We start from the raw sequence: 21,606 nt of genomic DNA on the forward strand, positions 1-21,606 counted from the left end.
TTGATATTTTTTTTTTTAATTGCAGTAAATTTATTCAGAAGGGTGTTACATCGATGAATTTTTCTGGCCCGCATTCGGATTTGAAAATTTCAATTTTTTACTTCGGGTTTAAGAGAAATTATTCTGACAACATCCTTCGCTTTGTTGACCGAAAGGGTATTACAATCGAAATAAATAGAAATAAAATAGAGACGCTTTAGGCGCAACACAGGTAGTGGGCTCTGGACTCCGTGGGAACTTTACGTTCCACACGTTCGTTTCATACAGCGGACGGCATGGAAATTTGCGTAAAATTACGTAAATTCGGAAAACAAATAACCAATCAACAATGGCAAAAATTATATATTTAAGCGGCATGGGGAACTATTCGTGAGAACTTCTACGTTGGCACTCGTCCTGAGTAAGTACCAATATCGGAAATAGTCGGTTGGCCTGGCCTCTTGTCGGCTGTTATTTCGAATTTTTTTTCTGTAAAGCCTTACATTAAATCGTGGACGTACTTTGTTTGCAGAGAAGTACCCCCATGCAATTGGGGTGGTGAAGTTCCGAATTGTAATTGTTCTGTAATTGCACTTTTGTCTTGTAGGGAATAAATGGAACCTATTGTTGTGGAATCATATTTATTTGAAAAAATATTTGACAGTTGAATGTATATTTAATACAGTTGTAGTAAACTTAATTGTTAATTCACACTATGTATTACATTTAATGGTTAGTTCACACTGTTACATTTCTCCTTCCTTCAGTAATTTTACATCTCTTCGACTAGTCTCTTGGGTCGATTTCTTAGCCGTTGGCTTCGCCGTACTGGATGTTCAATTTGTTGTGCTTCGGTGTGTTGTCCTTGTTCACTCATGTTTCCGTTTTCATGCGACGGTATAGCGGGCTGCATAGACTGCTGATGTTCCTGTTCATCATTTGCTGTCGGGCTTGCAGATTGGTAATGGAAACTGTTTCGCTTAAAATCTGAAACATCCCGGAAGTCGATTGATGGTGGTGTTGAATTCTTTTTGATACTTGCCTATTGTAATATTTTCTCTTTTCTTTACACATACAACTTGAAGTCTATGTAATTGTAATCAAAATTTTTGCTTGCATTTTTCTATAAGTTAGTCTGAGCTAAACTCCCGAACCGCATATATCGATAACCCATAATATTTCATTTTCGCTTATATTCTATTCTTAGTTTTAAACAAAATAATTGAATTCAACCAATTGTTTTAAAATCTGGTGCCGAAACCCGGGAACGTAAGTCGGAATACCTTTATCGGAACGTAAGTCGGAATACCTTTATCGGAACGTAAGTCGGAGTGAAAAAAAAATAAAAATGGACATAACGGAACGAGCGGTTTATCGTGGGCAGTTAACGAAATTAACAAATAGTGCGTCCGAATATTTAAACAGCTCAGATTCCAAAAGTGATAAAACGGAAGACATTGATCTTATTGAAGACGAACTTGTGAGCTTTATCGAACGCATAAATTCAGTTTTGGGTACGTTACGAAAATGCAATGATGAAATTCGACCTTCTATAAAGCTAGAAAATGCCCAGAAAGAATTTGAAACGATTTACGAGTATGAGGATAAAGCCGCGAACATTTTATCGCACCTAAACCAGAGAATTAAACGGTTACGAAAATGTCGCGATAATCTTGACACTTCATCATCATCTAGCCTAAGTATTGAACGAAAAAAGGAGCACACATTTAGCTCTGCTAAATTGCCAAAACTTTCGTTAAAAGTTTTCAGTGGTCATTTTCATGAGTGGCTCCCTTTCTGGGAACGCTTTCTTGTAGCGGTTCATGATCGAACGGATTTAACCGGTGCTGATAAATTTAATTATTTATCAAATCATTTGGTTGGCAAGGCGGCAGATACAATCGCTGGTTTTACACCAACAAACGCCAACTATGATTCGGCTGTTTCGTTGTTGCTGGAACAGTATGGAAACGTCGATAAGCTCGTCGATCATACGATGCAGCAGCTGATGAACCTTTCTCGAATAAACTCTCGTCATGACGTGACAAAATTGAGGAAATTATACACAGACATAAGAGCCCATACAAGGTCACTTACCGCACTTAATGTTCCATCGTCACAGTACTCTATAATGCTGAGAAGTTTAATTCTGCATTTTTTGCCTCATGATTTAGTGATCGATTTTCATAGGCTACATCCGAGTAAGCAAGATAAAGCTGCACGTTCAATCGAAGACGAAAATGCATCACTATCGGTGGGTACTAGCGAGCACAGTAGTTGTGGTGGTGATCAGCTAAATGATATTCTGTCATTTATTAAAGAAGAGATCTCCTCTCTCGAAATGGCCGAGCTGACAAATGACCGGAGAACGAGAACATCAAAAGTCGCAAATACATGTAAAACGGCTGCTGGGTTACTCACCACTACGAACATAACTGAGTTTTGCTGCTTTTGCAAATCAAACAGTCATTTAACGGAAAATTGCAAAACGACGTTATCGCTTGCAGAGAAGAAGACAATTTTGAAAAGCATGGGGTATTGCTTTAAATGCACCAAAAAGGGACACAATGCTAAGCGATGCTTCAATAAACGTGTAAAGTGTTCTCTTTGTGAAAGTAATCATCTATGCACGACCCAACATGCCGACCTAAAGCTAAAAATACAACAACAGTAGCACCTTCAACAACAACGGTAGCACCTGCAACAAACTCTTGTGGCTCAACAACAACATTGTATGCATCAGCTTTACTGCAAACAGAAGCGGTACTTCTTCAAACGGCTACTATTATAGCTTCGAGTAATTCAAGTTCTGTGCCAGTACGAATAATTCTAGATGGTGGCTCGCAGCGTACGTTTGTCAAAGAAAACATTGTGACGAAACTACAACTCGACACACATGATACCGATAAGCTACGTATTTTACCATTTGGAGATTCGAATAACTCTGAGCCAAAGCTCTTTAAACGCGTTCGAATTAAACTACGTAGTTTACATTCAGACGAGGCGATCGAAATCCTGGCTATAGTCGTGCCAGAAATTTGCTCTACTGCATTCCAGTATGTTCGTAGCACAGAATTGGACATCCTTGGCCTTAAGTTAGCGGATACTTCATATTTAAATGAAACGGAATTCGAAATCGGAATGTTAATAGGGGCCGATATTTACTGGTCCATAGTAAAAGACGACTTCAAAAACTCACTTGAATCTTTAGTTGATCGGATTGAACGATTATGGGTTGTTGACGATATTACATCAAATCATCATAAGCTTCAAGTGGATGATATTATCGAAAAACACATTCGGAAAAATGGCACGCGATATGAAGCATCATTGCTATGGAGAAACGACGAATGCACTATTGATAACAACCGCGGTGGCGCTCTCAAAGGACTTCGACGTTCATTGGTGAAGCTTAGTGAGGATCCGGAAAAGTTAAGGCAATACGATGAAATCATACGGGAGATGATTTCAAGTGGTGTTGCAGAAATTAGCGATGAAGCAGAAAAAACCAACGAACGGACTTATTTTATGCCACATCGACCGGTGTATCGGGAGGAAAGAGAGACCACAAAAACGCGTATTGTGTTTAACGCATCAGCACGATCTGGTGGTAACCCCTCATTAAACGACTTATTGTGGTCAGGACCAAACCTTTTACCAGACATATTAAAAATGATTTTGAACTTCAGGCTTGGCAAACATGGAATTACGGCCGATATCGAACGAGCTTTCTTGCAGATAGAGCTGGCACAAAAGGATCGAAAAGTACATCGTTTTTTCTGGATTTTATCCTTGGATGATTTGCATTCAATAATCATTCTTCAAATGAATAGGGTAACCTTCGGAGTCACCTGCAGCCCGTTTCATCTGATTGGAGCATCGTTGAAACATTTGGAGGATGAATCAATCAATTTTCCTGAAACCTGTGAACTACTAAAAGAATCGTTTTATGTGGATGACCTAATCGTAAGTGTTGACGATTTTGAAGACGCTGTAAAATTGTTCAACGAAACACGTGAAATATTGTCCAGAGCATCGATGAACATACGTAAATGGAAGTCGAACAACGAGAAACTAAGGCAAATTTTCGATACAAATGAAAGCAACAATATTTCAAAACACAAGTTGTTAGGACTCATATGTTTTATGGAAATTGATACCCTAGCAGTGGATCTGGAAAAGCTTTGTCAACAGATATCTTTCGATGTAGTAACGAAACGAACCATTCTTCAAACGTTAGCATCTGTTTATGACCCTTTGGGAATGTTATCACCGTTTGTCATAAAAATGAAGCTCATTTTCCAAGAGGCTTGGAAACAAAGTTTGGCATGAGATGAAATTTTACCGGCATCAATGCTGCACGAATGGAAGAAAAGCATATCCGAAATACATTTACTACGAGCCCTTACGATTTCTCGCTATGTATTCGATTCACCACATCAAGTTGAGAAGCAGCTACATATTTTCGCGGACGCGAGTCCCAAAGCTTACGGATCTGTTGCATACATCAGAAGTAGGAATTTGGATGAAACCATTCGCATTTCGTTTTTATATGCAAAAAGTCGACTTGCGCCTATTCGTGACAAACGCATAACACTACCCAAAATGGAACTATGTGCTGATCTGGAAGCCGCAAGGATATCTTGTTGAGAAATTAAGAGTGAAATTCGATTCAATATATTTATGGACCGATTCAAAAATTACTTTATGCTGGATTCGTAGCAGTAAATTCCAGAAAGATGTATTCGTTTACAACCGAGTTCAAGAAATTCAGCAACTAACCGCTAACTACAACTGGAATCATTGCCCAGGATCAATCAATCCCGCAGATCTATTGACTCGGGGTGTTTCTGCACAAACTCTACTGAGTTGCGAGACCTGGCTTAACGGACCGTCTTGGTTATACAACGACATTAGTGAGTGGCCCATATCCGACCAAGATTTCGAAACTCCGATGACCGCAGTTGATTTTTGTCTTTAAACTATTCCTCAGTCGACCACTCAATCTGACTGTGCAGTACCTGATAATCCAATACAAATTGAACGATTCAGCAAATACCGGAGGCTTCTTCGTGTTACAGCTTATGTGCTTAGATACGTTGACCTGCTTCGAAAGAGAGTAGGTTTCAAAGAGCATCTGACTGCGGATGAACTACGGAGAGCAGAACTGTTCTGGATAAAAAGGGTTCAATTTGAAGTTTTCAAAGAAGAAGTAAGTGCTCTTAGCAACCGGCAATTGGTTCCTAAGTGTTCGAAGATTTTGTCATTAAACCCCTTTGTCGACGATGACGGAATTTTACGTGTAGGCAGCCGCCTAGGTGAATCGGAGTTGGAATTTGATGAAATGTATCCAGTTATTTTATCGAAGAGCTCACACTTAACGTCTCTTATCATTATCGAAGCTCATGAAAACACATTTCATCGTGGAACGAATTTTACGCTTGTTTATCTGCGAAAACGATTTTGGGTGATCAAAGCTCGCCAAGCGGTCAAGACTATAATTCATCGCTGTTTACTCTGCAAACGTATGAAAGGAAAGGCAGGAAACCAACCATTCGCACCTCTGCCTAAGAACCGATTGTTAGCCTCGCGCCCTTTTGAAATAGTGGGTATCGACTTCGCAGGCCCATTATTTGTTCGCAGTTCTTCCAATGAGAGCAACCGGAAGGCTTACGTATTGCTTATCACTTGTGCGGTCGTACGAGCCGTGCATTTAGAATTGACGCCAGATCTGACCACAGAGTCTTGTGTGCTAGCATTACGTCGATTCTTTGCCAGACGAGGTGTACCAAACGTTATATATTCGGACAATGCAAAAACTTTTAAAAGAACGACATTGGAGTTTCAACAGTTGGGGACGACGATACAATCTGAAACTTTCCACAACTATTTAGCAGAAAACAACGTCAAATGGCGTTTCATTGTGGAAAGAGCTGCCTGGTGGGGCGGTTTTTGGGAGAGATTGGTACGAAGCGTTAAAGACGTTTTAAAAGTAGCGATTCAGCGATCTACGTTAACTTTTGACCAGCTATATACTTACTTAACTGAAGCGGAATTCGTGATTAACGCTCGACCACTTACCTATGTTAGTGACAACGAACGCGACCTCTCTCCTTTAACGCCTGCTCATTTTTTACTCGGCACTTTTCCTTCAAGCTTAACAACAGCTTCGTTTCAAGAAGCCGACAAAAACATTCGAGCTAAGTGGAAGGCACGATTTCGCTTCGCAGATTCATTTTTTAAACGATTTCGGACGGAATATGTTCAATTACTTCGGTCAGCGCATCATGGGCCTACAAAATTCACACATGAATTGAAAGTCGGCGATGTTGTGATAGTACACGACTCTTCTATTCCACGGCTTTTTTGGAAGCTGGCGACCATTGAAAGGGTATTTGTCGGCCGAGACAACCGAATCCGTTCATGCGAGCTGCGTCTTCATAATGGAGTTCTCTTGAAGAGATCAATTCAGCATTTATTTCCATTAGAAGTAAATTAATTAATTAACTTGGCGGCGGGAGGATGTTGAATTCTGTTTGATACTTGCCTATTGTAATATTTTCTCTTTTCTTTACACATACAACTTGAAGTCTATGTAATTGTAATCAAAATTTTTGCTTGCATTTTCCTATAAGTTAGTCTGAGCTAAACTCCCGAACCGCATATCTCGATAACCCATAATATTTCATTTTCGCTTATATTCTATTCTTAGTTTTAAATAAAATAATTGAATTCAACCAATTGTTTTAAAAGGTGGTATTACCCTCCGTTCTCGGATATGATCTGCATGTCGTCTTCTTTCTACACCGTCCTTTGTTCGAACACGGTAGGAATATCGATTTGTTCTTTCGACTATGTTGGCTGGTTCCCATATTTTCTCGATGTCTGTGTTTACAAATACTGGTTGTGCTGGTTGGAACTCTCTGTTAGACTGCTCTGCTTGAAGATTTTGTTTTACATGTTTAAAATGCATCTCTCGCCGTACATTAGGCTTCAGATTGTCAAATAAAGTTCGCAGGCGTCGACCTAGCAAAAATTCAGATGGTGCCTTCCCTGTAAAGGAGTGTGGTGTGTTTCAATATGTAAATAGGAATGTGCGCAAGCGCTGACGTTGTGATAAACCATCATATTCACTGGCTTTCATGCGCTCCTTGAATGTTCGTACGAATCGTTCGGCTAGTCCGTTGGTTTTCGGATGGTACGGTGAAGACGTTACATGTTTTATTCCATGACTTTGACAATAATTTCGAAACTCTTCTGACGTAAATTGACTACCATTAGCCGACACGATAATTTCCGGATAACCAAATGTTATAAACTTCTCCTCTAGCAATTCGCACAAAGTTCTTGTGGTGGCAGCACAAAGTACATCTGCTTCTACCCACTTTGATAAAGCATCAACAAGCACAATCCACATTTTTCCTTCGAAGGGACCTGCAAAGTCCACATGCAGTCGTTGCCAACAATGCTCTGGCAGGGACCAAAAGTAGATTGGCAGTTCAGATTGTTTTGGGCGTTGCCGTTGACATGCCATGCATGATTTCACTGTATGTTCCACGTCCTTGTCGATGTTCGGCCACCATACATAGTACCTTGCTAACGCACGCATAGAGCCAATGCCAGGATGCCCTCTATGAAGATGCCTCAATGTTACTTCTTGAAGATTATCGGGCACGATAATTCGTCCTTACCACATCAAAATACCGTTTTCGTATGATAGTTCCTCCCGTTTGTCGTAGTATGGTTTCAGCTCGTTGTTGATACACTTCGTGTCTGGCCAGTGACGCTCAATTAACTCAATTACTCGTCGTAATATTAGGTTATGTTTCGTCTGCTTCCTAAGTTCCTGTTCTGTTAGTACAATATCATCAAGCTTCCGTGTTTGAATTACCGCATAATTTATGCGCTTCCTCCGAAATTGCTTCATGTGCGTTTGGTAAGCGTGATAAGTAATCAGCTAGAATATTGTATTTGCCTTGACGATACTGTATATCGTAATTGTATGCACCTAATATTAGTGCCCATCTCGTCAGATGGTTGTTTACGATTTTTTGCAAATTTCGTTTGTCTCCCAACAGGTGTTGAAGCGGCTTGTGATCCGTAATTAATGTAAACTTTGTCCCACGTAAATATGGATCAAATTTCTTCACGGCGAAAAATATTGCTAATGCCTCCTTGTCAATGGTAGCGTATTTTTGTTCTGCTTCATTCGATTTTCGTGACGCGTAGGCGATAGGTAACTCGTTGTTAGCCTCGTCCTGATGATATAAAACAGCACCAAGGCCTACATCGGATGCGTCTGTTGCCAAATAAAGCGGGTTTGTGTGATCGTAAGGAGTTAGATGACGGGCGCTAGCTATCATATGTCTAACATTATCAAATTGTTTCTGTTCCTTTATTGACCATCGCCATTGCGACTTTGTACCAGTTAATGCGTGTAGTTCGGAACATGCTCCATGTAAGTTGGGTATGAATTTCTCGTAAAAATTGACCAATCCCAGAAAAGATCGTAACTCCTTCTTGTTAGTGGGTATTGCAGCATTTTTGATTGCTATCAGCTTGTCTTCCACTGGATAGATCCCTTTTCGGTTGAATTGATGGCCCAAATAGTCGATACTGTCTTGAAAAAAGCTACATTTGTTCTTTTCGATACGAAAACCAGCTTCACGCAGACGTTTAAAAACTTCTCTTAATGATCTTAGATGGCTATCTTCATCTGGACCTGTAATGCCTATGTCGTCGAAATAGATTGCAACGTTGGGTATGCCAGCAAGTAGATTTTTGTCACTGTAGCTTCCCCTTGGCAAGGTAAATCGAAATTGCCATAAGCCCGTAGTTTTGGCTTCCCTTTAAGCGTTGGTGATCCGATCTGTTTCCAAAAATCTGTACTTATAATGGAAACTGACGCGCCCGGATCCCAGTCCATCGTACACGTGACACCGTTTATCTTAACGTCAATGTTTCTTTTCTTAGCAATGGCACTCATTACTTTAAAAACTTGCTCACAACTCGAAATAGATGTATCACTATTTTTTACGTTGTAAATACGCTGTTGTTTCTTTTTGTCTCTCGCGATCAATTTAGCTCTGCCTTTTCTTATACAGCACGACCCGTAATGTCCACGTTTGCCACACGCTTCACAATTGTGATTCGCCGCCTTGCAGTTGTCTTTTGAATGTCTTTCACGCGCACCACATCTTAAACATTGTTCTTCCGACAAAATTCGGATCCGCTTACCGATTTTCGAACGACGTTTTACTATCTTTTCCACTTCCGCGCATTCACTTTCTACAATGTCTTTTTCCGCCAACTCTCTTGATAGCGCTATTTTGAAAACTTCCGCGAACGACACTTCGTTTTCTATGCCTTCAATATCATCGAATGTTTTTAGCTCTGGCCACCTTTGTTTCAATTCCACTTCAAGTCGGGGATGGTTGAGACCCGTTGCAAACCGATCACGTAATTGACGTTCTAGCATGTCGCCGTCGTAGCCACAATCGCGACTTATGTCTTTTAGCCTGTTCGCGTAAGATTCGAATGACTCATCTTTTTTCCTCACACAATTCCAAAAGTTCGTTAGAGCTTTGAAGCGCGTGGTTTTTCGTTCAAAAAGCTTCACGAATTTTTCCGCGATTTCCGTGTAAGTCAGGTTTTCAAATTTTTTCTTTGCGTCCGCAAATGCAATTTTTAGTTCACGATAGGTTTCCGGCTTTAGACATGATACGAATAATTCTCTTTTCGAACTTATATCATCCGCGATTCCCCACATGTGGCACTGGGCTTCAAAATAATCTACGAAAACACTAGCCGTTGTAACGCCATCATATTTCTCACATTTAAAGTTTTTCTCTACCAACCGTCACGGTAGCGAAATTTTCAAGAATTTTTAGGATGGCGGTTTGTTGCTCCGCCTGCACACGTAAAAATTCGGCAAACTGTGTGGCGTCCATATTTAACTCGCGCTCGGCAAAACGAAAAACACGACCGTCCTCGTCGCCAGTATGTTGTGGAATCATATTTATTTGAAAAATTATTTGACAGTTGAATGTATATTTAATACAGTTGTAGTAAACTTAATTGTTAATTCACACTATGTATTACATTTAATGGTTAGTTCACACTGTTACACCTATATTGAAAGACCCATTTTAAATAAAATCCAAATTCCAAAGAAATCTTTGGAAAACGACAACTCATTCTCTGCCGTGGCATTTCTTACAAAGGTGATCATTTATCTTAAATAAGGATTGGAGTGGATAGAATCACTCCCAGCGATGATCCCTCTTCTTTGTTTTCCCACAAGGAGCTATAGAAGGCTTTCCGGCGTCCGAATGCACAGACGGTGCACAGTCATCCCCCTCGCAGTTGCTACGAGACGAGGCGAAGGAGGTCCCCGCGAGCAGTAGATCAGCCTCAACAGACCCGAGACGAAGGGCAATCACTCTTGCGGAGTACCAGGGCCGTCTTTAAGTACGGCACCTACCATCCACATGTATGCCATTGGGCCTCCTATAAAGACGGGAGAATCAACTCGGGGCTAATCCTTCCCCGTCGATTCCTCTGCCTGTTAGCTTTTTTTCGTGATTTTATCCCCGCCCTAGTTAGGCCGTTAAACAGTTTGTCTTCCTTGGGAAAGAAATTTTCGGTGGTATCAACCCGCCTTGAAATTTCACGTTTCTACTAGAGTAAATTACCATGGGCCGGTTTAGATGTTTGACTATTGAATCAATGCACGTGAGACTGACAGGGAGGAGGGAGGGAGGACTCTTGAATCAAGAACCCCTGCCCTCATCTCGCCGAACTGCTAGCACTCGGGTTAACTCTAGCACGTACCGTCCGTTTCAAAGAATTATCTCGCGAAGTCGGTGTTCACGCCTGGCAAACTTGTCAAGGGAGTTTTGTTGGTTGACCGTGTTGGTACCAAGGTAATCATCATAACAATATAAAATTTTGGGCTACACTAATTTTATCAATAATATTGCGATTTACTGAAGGATACCATGGTTCATAGTCAATATTACTATTTTTTATAACCTTAGGACAAACTTAGGTGGGGTTTCTAGGCAATTCCTTAAAAACATAGTTACATACTGCTGTTACCGTAATTTAAGATCGGTATGATAAGTGAGGCCTGAACACCGTATAGAGGCAACTTCGTGATTTTTTTCTGATTTTCGTTGGGTAATTACTGAGAATGAGTCCGGGAAAGAAATAACCAGTTTAAAGCCCCAGCACTCTCCGCCTTCCCTACAACACAGATTGGCTTCGGAGAAAAATTATTGAGGTCTTTTATTTGATACCCCACACGACTATATTTGGTGAAAAAAAAACTGTTTATATAATACTCCACTTTTGCATGTTACAGATTCCGATTGTAAAATACTGTAAAACTTAACCACATTATCATTGCTTACGTCGTACTATTTTCTCTCATATACTCTTCTTTTTCTTCAGTCATTGTCCCGTCCACAAGTGGGGTCGACTCGTCGTGATCGGCTTCGCCATTTGGCTCTATCGAATGCCTGATCCGGGTGCAATCTCGAGCGCTCAAATCCCCATCTAGCGTATCAAGTCACCGTTGTTTAGGTCTGCCTTTTGATCGTTTACCATCGACTTCGATGTTCAGACCAATCTTGGCAAGTGAATTCTCGTTTGCACGAATTGCGTGACCATACCATCGAAGACACCTCTCTCGCAACTTTTCCACAATCGGTGCAACCCCACAACGATCGCGGATATCCATAAATAATAATAACAATTATCGGAAACCCTTCTGGAACAGCAGTAACAACCGCCAAAATATAAACTATTTCAGTTCGAGGGAATCCCAACCCCCTCAGTCGGTACTAGAAACCAACCAAAACCGATTGAGCAATTATTTCTCCTCAAAACTCACTAGTTAAAATCCTACACACCACTTCAAGTACAGTAAAAATCAAAAACCTCAACCCTCAATGGGAACACCTTTCGAATTATTCTGTATACAACAATACCGATAAATTGCATAATCCACAAAGAATGCAAAAATTGTTAAATACACGTCCCAGAATACGCAATAAAAGACCTTAAAACACTATGTCGAGAATTCGCGGATATTTTCAATATGGAAAACGAGCCATTAACCACCAACAACTTTTATAGCCAACATATTCAGTTGAACGATAACTCAGCCGCATACACAAAAAATTACCGTATATCTGAAGCCCACATTGACGACATAATAGTCACTCGATGTTCGAAAACCCATCACTTAAAAAATCTAGTTTCAGTATTTCAGTGCTTACGAACCAAAAACTTAAAATTAAACCCCGATAAGTGTAAATTCTTTCAATCAGAAGTAACATATCTCGGACATCAGATCTCTGCCGAAGGAATACAACCTGATCCTTTAAAATTCGAAGTCATTAAACAATTTCCAGTACCGAAAAACCGAGACGAAGTAAGACGAATCGTCGCGTTCTGTAATTATTACAGACGTTTTGTCCCAAATTTCGCTGAAATAGCCCTACCTTTAAATCAATTGTTGCGTAAAAATGTTAAATTCGAATGGACACCACTGTGTAGCACTGCATTCGACATCCTTAAACCAATATCAATGTCCCCGCCCATACTTCAGTATCCTAATTTTAAACAACAGTTTACAGTATCCACATATGCATCCGAAAATGCATGTGGAGCAATACTATCACAGACAATAGATGGAACTGAATTGCCAATAGCTTTCGCTAGCAAAACATTCACTAAAGATGGAAAAAATAAATCTACCATAAAACAAGTCGGAATACCGGAAGCTCGCGCTTCGGGTATAAAGGTTTTGTGTTCATCTTATGTAAGAGACGCACGTTTCTCTGTCCGTATATAGCTATAAATCCAACATAATCCTTCATATTTTTCCAAACTACGAGACATACGTACATATTAGAGCCATAGATATCACGCTCACCCTAAACAAACAAACTGCCTATTACCTGCTGTACACATATATGCACGAATCTAAATTTATCGTACCCATATTTCCGATTTACGTCTTATATCTATCTGAATTAGGCACTACCCGCAAAGTTCATTAGCACGCATATATTATATACCTACATATACACATGTCTGGTTGACAAATAACTAAAAAACTAAAACAAAATAATTGTCTGCGACCCAATTCATAAGAATTCATTTCGTTGTGGTATTGACGAATTGATATGTGATGGTGACGTCATGCGGGTTGTAGAGTGCACGAAATTCACAAAAAATTGTAAAGTTTCACCCCCTATAACTTTGTTAATAATAGTTGGATTTTCTTCAAACTTGACCAAACTGTGCATTATATTCTTCGTTACACTCATGCCAAATTTTGTATTTCTGGGATGAACATAAGGGGGGGTACCGGGTAAACTTCTAAAATGTGGAAATATACTATTATTAACTTTATTTGTGCAGATATCGGAACCGGATATATTTTGAGGCCTAGATTTCGTAGAGATGCACCACTGTGATTTTTTCCAGATTTTTCGGTTGGATAGGTTCTGAGAACGAGACCTGTTACACTTTTTGTGGGTCATATTTTCAACCCTTACTCCCCTATGTTTCATCTAATATCAAATATTGAACCAGATTCGAAAAGTACTAATTGAGACCTTTCATTTGATACCCTACTTGGCTACATTCTGTGAAAAAAAAATTTGCACCCTCCATTCACATGTACGGAGAGCCCCCCCTTAAACTTAACGCAAGATGGCGCCACTTACTGCATGTAAAGGGATCACCAGATTACATACTCTCACCAATTTTCGTGACAATCGGTCTAGCCGTTTCCGAATAAATCGGGTGTGACAGACAGACAGACAGACAGACAGACAGACAGACGGACAGACGGACAGACAGACACCGTCACCATTCTAATAAGGTTTTGTTTCACACAAAACCTTAAAAAGAACTAACAGCAATCCATTGGGCAATAATGTATTTCAAACCATATGTCTATGGAAGACATTTTATAGTAAGAACAGATCATAGGCCACTTATTTACTTATTTGGGATGAAAAACCCATAATTTAAACTAACAGGCTTGATCTAGAAGAAGATCAATTTGACATACAGTAGATTAAAAGTAAAGAGAACATTGGCCCAGATACATTACTAGAATAGAATTAGATATAACAGACCTGGCAAACCTGAAAAATGTCTTGCAAATACTAACAAGAGCAATGACCAACAACACAAATCAATCAAAACTCATTAGCAATACTTCAGAAAATCGCATTACTAACAAAAACATGCAGCCTGATCAACTGCACGTTTTCGAGGTTCTATCACCTAATGAGGTAATGCATTTACCGGAATTGAAATTTAATATTGCGCAATATAAAAATAAAAATACTGATATAGAAATAGACGTAATACATAAAAATAAAGTCCAAATAAAGCGGTATATAAATCTAAATAATAACCAACCAATTGAACCAGCATTAGTGCAGGAACTCACAGAGTTGGAAAAATATCTAAACAATAGGTGTCCGAATAGCTCAGTGGTTAGAGCACTGGGTTGTCATACGGAAGGCCGCGGTTCAAATCTCGCTGGTGGCAGTGGGATTTGTATCGTGAATTGACGTCGGATACCAGTCGACTCAACTGTGAATGAGTACCTGAGTTAAATCAGGGTAATAATCTCGGGCGAGCGCAATGCTGACCACGTTGCCTCCTACAGTTCACTGTAGTGTACCGTTACGGTCTTGAATGAAGTGCTCTAACACACTTCAAGGCCCTGATCCAATGTGGATTGTTGCGCCAACGATTATTATTATTATAATAGGTTTCAGATCAAGACTGAAACTATCGGCCGAAAGTGAATTATTCACTATATTAAATACAACCGCATTTAAGACGCTAGCGAACCATACTTTGAAAAATATGGATATCCAAATATACAAACCACTAATTACAATAACGGACAAATCAAAATAATAGAAGTATTGCATAACAATCAGTCTACTCCAACAGCAGGACACATTGGACAGAGTAGAATGTATAAAAAACTTCGTGAAATATACAAATGGAAAAACATGAAAAAACAATCGGTAATTATATTCAAAACTGTAGTTTATGAGCAAAAAATAAACATCAAAAACCAAATAGGGAATTACTGGAGATAACAACAACATCAACCAAAGCATTCGATACCATGTCAATAGACACAGTTGGACCGTTTACCAGAACCAACCAAGGTAATAAATACGCTGTAACTATGCGGTGTGATCTGAGCCAATAAGTAATAATAATACCTATTCCAAACAAGGAAGCGAATACTGTTGCAAGAGCAATTGTCCATGGATTCATATTAAACTACGGGCCCATGAACAAAATAAAAACAGATCTCGGTACTGAGTACAAAAATCAAGTATTCTTAGAGATATGTAAATTGCTAAAAATAGAACAAATATTTGCAACACCAGCTCATCCTGAAACCATAGGAGCTCTAGAACGTAACCATAAGTGCCTAAACGAATATCTACGAAGTTTCGTTAACGAAACCAAAGACGATTGGGATGATGGGGTACAATACTACTACTGTTACAACACGTCACCCAATTCCATTAATGGTTACACACCATTCGAGTTAGTGTTTGGAAAAAAAGTAAATATACCCTCAGAACTATCTAAAACAAACGACTTATACAATAATGAACTAAAATACAGATTACAAAATACCATTAGCAAAGCGAAACAACTTCTAGAAAAAGCAAAAAAAAGACAAAAAACCAAAATGGCTCAAAATGTAACCCATTATCATTGAAAATAGGAGATCAAGTTTTGTTATCCGTCGAAAATAGACGAAAACTAGAACCATTGTATGAAGGTCCTTATTGCATAATATCAATTGGCAATGTAAATTGCCTGATAAAAGACCAGGACAATAAAATAACTAAAATTCACAAAAATAGGTTAGGACGCATAAATTAATAAATAAAATTTCACTAGACTTATAACAAATAAACAAAATTGTTTTGAAATAGATAGAATTGCCTATACTGTTAAAAATACCACCTAATTAAAAACAGAATTAATCAATACCAATACAATATATTACAATAAGCATATTTTAAAAATATAACTCATTATTGTTAAAAATAACCTCTTAACTGTACACAATATGAACCCAAAAAAAAACGAATTGCCTACCATTCCTAAAGACAATTCATTTTTTTCTAAAGGGGTAAGGTGTAAAATACTGTAAAACTTACCCACATTATCATTGCTTACTAGTTACTATTTATATTATATATATATATATATTTTTTAGCTGCACTGAGGGCATTGAGCAGTCCTTTGATCACCTCGAAAATCGTTCAGGAATGCAGAAACCGTTTGAATTCTATGTCTAGATTCAATACGGTGGAACTACTCTGGGTACCTGGTCACTGTGGCATAGAAGGAAATGAAATCTCGGACGCTTTAGCGAAAGAGGGGTCAATCTCCCCTATGCCGGGACCGGAGCCAGCAATTGGGGTATCAGTAGCATTGGCTAAATCTGTTTTCAAAAACTGGGAACAAGTTTCCCATAATGACAGGTGGCAGAGCCTTAATGCTGCTCGACACACCAAACTTTTCCTGCCAGAACCCAACATACGTACCGCAAAGTTTATCCTGTCGAAAAGCAGGAGGACTTGCAAGTGTATTGTGGGCATTCTGACAGGCCATAATTCACTAGCTGGGCATATGTTCAGAATAGGAATTACCGAAGATGATACGTGTCCCTCCTGTAATGAGGAAGCGGAATCCACGGAGCATTTCCTATGTGAATGCCCCGCCTATGGACGCATCAGGCATCAAATCTTTGGTGCCGATGTTCTCCAATTACGACGGGTAGCATCACATCCACTAACGGAAATCCTACGATACGTTAACGAATCCGGAATATTCCGTTAGACGGGGGACGCGAGTACAATGGGCCAACACGGCCTGAGTGCTCAGAAGCTGTAGCTTCTCCCCACCACACACACACACACAGTTACTATTATCTCCCATATACTGTACATTCATGTGTACCTAAAAGTACAGGCCTACTAAGCATATGTAAATTTTTGTATAAATTAGGAAACCTGAATTTAGAAATATATAGTTCGTCAGAGTTATTAAAGCTGAACAGGACGTGTTTAAATCTTGTGGAGTTTAAACAATTGCTGCTCCCAAAATAGGTTGACCTGGAGTTTGGCACTTTAGCTGCTCCGACTTTCCATAAAGTCGTATAAAGAGAAGACAAGATAAAGAGGCTAGGATCGGAGGGGGCACAGATACGACGCTTGGGAACTATCATTGAACTGGTAACATCACACTGACGAGGGGACACTTTGTCGGGCTTCTTTTTTAAAGCATATGTGGGAGGCTTATGGTCTGTGAACATTGTGAACGGCCTGCCTTCTACGGAGAAACGGAAGTACTTAATACTCAAGCATGCGGCGAGCAGTTCACGATCATAGGTGCTGCAGTTCCATTGAGCGGGGTTTAACTGTCTGGAGAAGAAGCTCAACGGCTGCCAGACTTGATTCACCTTTTGGTGAAGAGGAGCACCTACTGCGATTTCAGAGGCATCAACAAAAATGGCTAGGGGTGCATCTTGTCGAGGAAATGCCAAGAGTATAGCATCAGCCAGTTGTTGTCGGGATTTATTAAACGCGCGGACAGCCTCTTCAGACCACAGAATCTCTCGTGTGTCCTTTATTTTGGGGCCAGACAAGTGAGGTGTTGAGCGGCCTTGGCCAGGAAACGACGATAGAAGTTTAGCATACCCAAGAACCTCCGCAAATCCCTCACGGTTTTCGGACGCGGGAAGCTTGAGATCGCTTGTACCTTGTCTGGGTCGAGCTGTATTCCATCAGGAGAAATGAATTGGCCGAGGAATCTCACCTGTGTCTGGAAGAACTTGCATTTCTCAACGTTTAGGACTAAACCGGCCTCAAGGAGATGTTGAAAAATGCACTCGAAATGTGCTAATTGCTCAGACTCTGAGGAAGAAGCGATCAAAACATCATTCAAATATACGAAACAGAAGTCGAGGTTTCGCAGGACCGAGTGGATGAACCTTTGCGCCGCATTGCACAACCCGAAAGTCATCCATGTGAACTCGAAAAGTCCAAAGGGTGTGCATATTGGCATCTTTGGAATGCCTTCTGGAGCTACAGGGATTTGGTGATAGGCCTTGGTTAAATCCAAGGTCGAAAAGATGCGGCAGTTTGCGAGATGATGCACAAAGTCGTGGATGAGTGGAATAGGATATCGACTTGGAACAGTCTGCGCGTTTAGCCTTCTGTATTCCCCACATGTTGCATAAGCTGTTTAAACTCTTTCCGTGCAATAGCCAGCTTCTGGGGTGGTAGAGGACGCAGAAGATAGGGAAACCAGTAGTGTACATTGTGCACATTGTGCTTCACTGGTTTAGAGAGACTACACTCGGTAGTAATCTGGCTAAACTTTTGGAGGAGTGCCCGAACACGAGAGTCGGTAATGTCCTCTAAAAGTACGGAAAGATTGTTACTTGGGTGAGATGCCATTTAGCCCGACGAATTAAGGTTGTTCGTGGAATCTATAAGAGACTTGTTTTGCAAGTCCACCAGCAACCCATAGTGACACAAGAAGTCTGCGCCTAAAATGGGGAAGCTCACATCTGCCAGGATGAATCGCCCGGGGACGTCCGACGCAAGCCAAGACTCACGTCCACTTGCCTATACCCGTATGTGTTAATTCGGGAGGAATTTGCTGCCGCCAGTTTTGACGTTTGAGAAAATAGTCGATGGTGCCGGGGTACGGGAAAAACCGAAACCTCCGTACCAGTATCTACGAAATAACTGCACCTGCTGAGGGGGTCATAAATTGTTAGGCGGCGTGGCGCTGCGTTCTGGGTGGCCGTCGCTAGGACTCCCCACGGACCTAGTATTTTGTGGTAGGCGCGAATTTACATGGGATCGTACATTTGGTGGCTTTTTCGCCGAATCTGCGATGGTACCAACAAATAGTTATGTAGGGTGTCCTGACGACCTGCTACCCGATCGCCTTTTTCGAGCAGCAGACCGTGAGTGAACTCGCGACCTGGCGCCCGAACGTTGAGCGTCCAGCGCCGCTTTCATTTCAGCCATATTGGCCACTAGTGCGGCTATTTCACGCTTCAGCTCGCCAACTTCGTCAGAAGGCTGCTGAACGGCCGCTATTGTTATATGCGCGTGCACTTCGTGCACCTTATCGGCCGCAGCCGCCAGCGCCTCTAAAGAACCGGAGACGCGCGCGAGAACCGACGGCCGGGTATACCTAGTATCCTGCAGTTTGAAGTTCTTTATTTTATACCCCTTCCCTTCCACCAGTATGGTAGTTGTGAGAAGGTTATCAAAGCTCCCTAGGCTGATTTCATTGTTATATCCTAAAATAACATATTTGAGTTACGCTTATCCTTTTTGCAACAAGGTTGCTTACCATCTCTTCTATTAAATGCGTTGTCTGTACCAGATTCAAGGAATTAATGTATAACTCATGATTTTACCCGATTTATATAGCACTTGCTTCAGGAAAATAGAAAAAAAAATAAAGTTTAAAAGCTATCTTCACGTGAGAAGTACTTTAATCTTGATTCCATAGCGTACTTGAGGTAGGGGTACTTTAATCTTCTCAATAGTAAAATTAATAGAGATAATTTATTTAGTATGGATTTTGCAATTTTCTATCTGACTTTTCATTACTTTAGATGAATACGAAATCTAGCTGTAAATAATACCCTTCTATTAAACTAACTTGATATTATAAAAAGATTTCTAATTATAATGAATTTCGCAATTTTCTATAAGGCGATCTATTAATATGTAAGTTATCCAGCACTAGACGATGTCTAGCTGTCTATCCCATAACATCAATAAGTTATGAATTTCGCAATCCTCAACAAGAGCATTTATACCATATTTGCAGATATGTAGGATGCTAACCCAAGGTGGTACCTAGTAACGATCGTACTATAAATTGTCTTTTCTATTTACTTGTTTAAGATATATTTCACAATTGCTTGTACAACACGTTTGTTGTTGCAACTATGTAACATGCCTAGTCCTAGGTAGCACTTAGTAACACCCATAAATGGCTGTAGCATGAAGATATGAACTTTGCAATTTTTGAATAATTTATTACCGTAAAGCCGTAAAAAATCTATTCGCTGTAGTATCTATTAGGGATCGCAACTTGATATTACCTTTTACAATTATAGGTTTTGAATGGATGTACTCTTAATGACTGTATGCTTCCATGAGGTAGCTATCCTACATGTAACTAAATCGTATACATTATAGATCGTGTAGGTCTAAAGTCGTCTGTAGTTGTTCAATTAAATCAAGACATCCACACAATTTTTTTTAGCTCTTTTTTGTACATTTATATATATATAATATATATATATAACATAAAGTATAGAATAAGATTTTTTGTATTCCCAGTGTTTTTCCACTACTTTTAACTTTTTCGTGCCCGCCCTTTCGTAGTTCCAGGTAAGTGAACATTGTGATGATTTTTATAAAATAGTGAGTGGGTTTTTTTTCCTTCCAGGGTAGTAAAATCCCGAGGGAAGTATTGTGTTTTATTCAAGCGTTTACGTGCGCGTCCTTTCGTAGTTTCAGGTAAGTGAATATTGTGGTGATTTTTATAAAATAATGAAGTGGGTTTTTTCCTTCCAGGATAGTAAAATCCAGAGGAAATTATTGTGCTTTATTCAAGCGCTTTCTTGAGCGTCCTTTCGAAGTTGCAGGTAAGTGAATATTGCGGTGATTTTTAAAAAATAGTGAAGATATTTTTCCTTGCAGGAAAGTAAAAATTCGAGGAAAATATTGTGCCTTCTTCTAGGGTTTTCGTGCATGTCATCTCATCGTTACAGGTAAGTGAATGTTGTGTAGACTTTTTGAAAAATAGTGAAAAGGATTTTCTTCTTATATACCAGTGCGCATTTTGACGTCTTCGTTTATATATTTTAGAGTTCGCGTACACATAATATATATATACTATAACTTTATAACATATTTTTATTCCCCTTTGTAAAAATGAATCCAGGTGACGTTATTGATCACCTAAAAAGTGCTCTGTCTTTCAGTTGTGAATTGTTTATATCAACCTTACTCATTTTAATTAGGCAGATGCAATCGGGGAAGGTATTGCTTTCTCTTCTCCAAAACATTTTAATTGAATTTTCAGCAAAATATGATGTTTCTTTTTCCGCTGAAGCCTTAAAGAAAGCATCCTTATTGATAATAATATGTCGATGGGAGAGGATTATCAAAATGTCTCGGGTTGTGAAAATGAACCTGCCAGCGGGGTCGTCAGTCAAGCAGGAGGCAGTGGTGCTACTTTGTATGAGATTCTGGCTAGGGAGAAACCCTTTTTTAAAAGATTCAATGTGGAAGGTGTGAAGTTGAAATACCGCATAGGAGAGTTCGGAAATGCTGGCGAAAAATCTATCGTGGCATTAGAAAAAGCATTCGATGGTATCATTAGGGATGTTGTCTCAAATGCAGTCGCTGGAAGTAAAGTCAGTTTTACCATAACACTTCCAAACTCGCCTGAAATAAAACCAATATGGTCTTTGGGGCCTGTCAGTGATATGAGTGGGAAGTA

At 39.8% G+C, this 21,606-nt stretch overlaps 1 protein-coding gene across 1 annotated transcript in view; it reads left to right on the top strand.

The window, feature by feature from the left end:
• Positions 1-20,752, top strand: part of LOC119656575 (mitochondrial import inner membrane translocase subunit Tim9) — a 44,320-nt gene extending 23,568 nt beyond the window's left edge. The window contains exons 4-5 of the mRNA XM_038062961.1: positions 20,548-20,618; positions 20,676-20,752. The gene's annotated coding sequence lies outside the window, so the exon portion shown is untranslated. The remainder of the gene's footprint in view (positions 1-20,547; positions 20,619-20,675) is intronic.
• Positions 20,753-21,606: the final 854 nt, after the last annotated feature.

This window comes from Hermetia illucens, chromosome 5 (genome assembly GCF_905115235.1).
Source record: "Hermetia illucens chromosome 5, iHerIll2.2.curated.20191125, whole genome shotgun sequence".
NCBI classification, from domain to species: domain Eukaryota; kingdom Metazoa; phylum Arthropoda; class Insecta; order Diptera; family Stratiomyidae; genus Hermetia; species Hermetia illucens.